Genomic DNA, 1,196 nt, shown 5'->3' with positions numbered 1-1,196 from the left:
ACACAAATGCCTTTCGGGACTTATCACATTTATGCACTTTCACATCCATTACGTTGGCCACTCGGCCCTGTCACATATATTCGGCCATTAGGCCTTATCACATATATACACTTTCACATTCATCACATCAGCTATTAGTGTGACAGCCCAAAGTTGACCCTAGTCGGGAAGTGGTTTCGGGACCGCTAAACCGAGTCACCGAAATGTTTGAATGTGATACTTATTGTGTAGAATATGTAATTATGAATGTGTGAAAATTTCAAGCTTCAATTTGGTTGATTTCATGTGAATTTAGTCAATAGGACTTATGTGAGAAAATTCTAAAATGTGATAGGTCAATGTGTGAGGACCTATTAGTGCATGTGGACAAAGGGGGGGACTTGCATGTCAAATTTCCCCCCCTAATGAGTAGTGGCCGGCCATGACAAAGAAGGATGGGCAAAACATGTCATGAAACATGTTTTGTTAGTGGAAGAATAAAATAAGGAGTATGGGTAATAAAGAAATGGAAAACAAAAGAAAAAAAAAGGTGTGTGTAGTGTTTGTCCCCCCATTGCCGTGAGCTAAAGAAGAGAAAGGGGGGAATTTTGTTCATCTTTTTTCTTATCTTCATGCTTGCCAAAAACTAGAAAGAAAAACAAAGAAAAATTTTCTCATCCTTTGGTTCATCCTTGGCCAAAAATTTTAAGGAGGAAAGAAGAAGAAAGGTGAAGAGATTCGGCCATGCATGTAGCTAGGCTAAGGTATGTTTGATGATGTTCCATGAGAGGCATGCATGTTTTAGTTGTTAGCTTGAGTTCTACCTAACCCATGGTCTAAATCTTGCTATGTGATGGAAATGGCACTTGACCATGGATGAATCATTCTTGGTTGATGTTTGATGTTGTGGTGATGAGGCATGAGGATGAGTTAAGATTCGGCCAAGGTGGAGGTTGTGTTAATGCCATTGCATGCAAAATATGAAGCTTGTTAATGATGCATGTGATGATGGCTTGATGATTCTTGAACCTCCTTTTTAGCATTTTTTTTGTGTGAGCACATATGTGCATTGGTTGCTAAATGGAGAAGAATCGGCTAGCAAGATGTGTGCTAAGGCCGAATGTAACTTTGCATGTTAATGAGCAATGCATGTGTTAAATTGATGAAAAGGGGGAGGATGCTTTACTAGTGTGTATATGTGTGTATTAAGTGTTGAA

The sequence above is a fragment of the Gossypium hirsutum genome, chromosome A13, assembly GCF_007990345.1.
Source record: "Gossypium hirsutum isolate 1008001.06 chromosome A13, Gossypium_hirsutum_v2.1, whole genome shotgun sequence".
In the NCBI taxonomy this organism is placed as follows: Eukaryota; Viridiplantae; Streptophyta; class Magnoliopsida; order Malvales; family Malvaceae; genus Gossypium; species Gossypium hirsutum.
The sequence above is the reverse complement of the archived record's forward strand: the minus strand, read 5'-3'. Positions refer to the sequence as shown.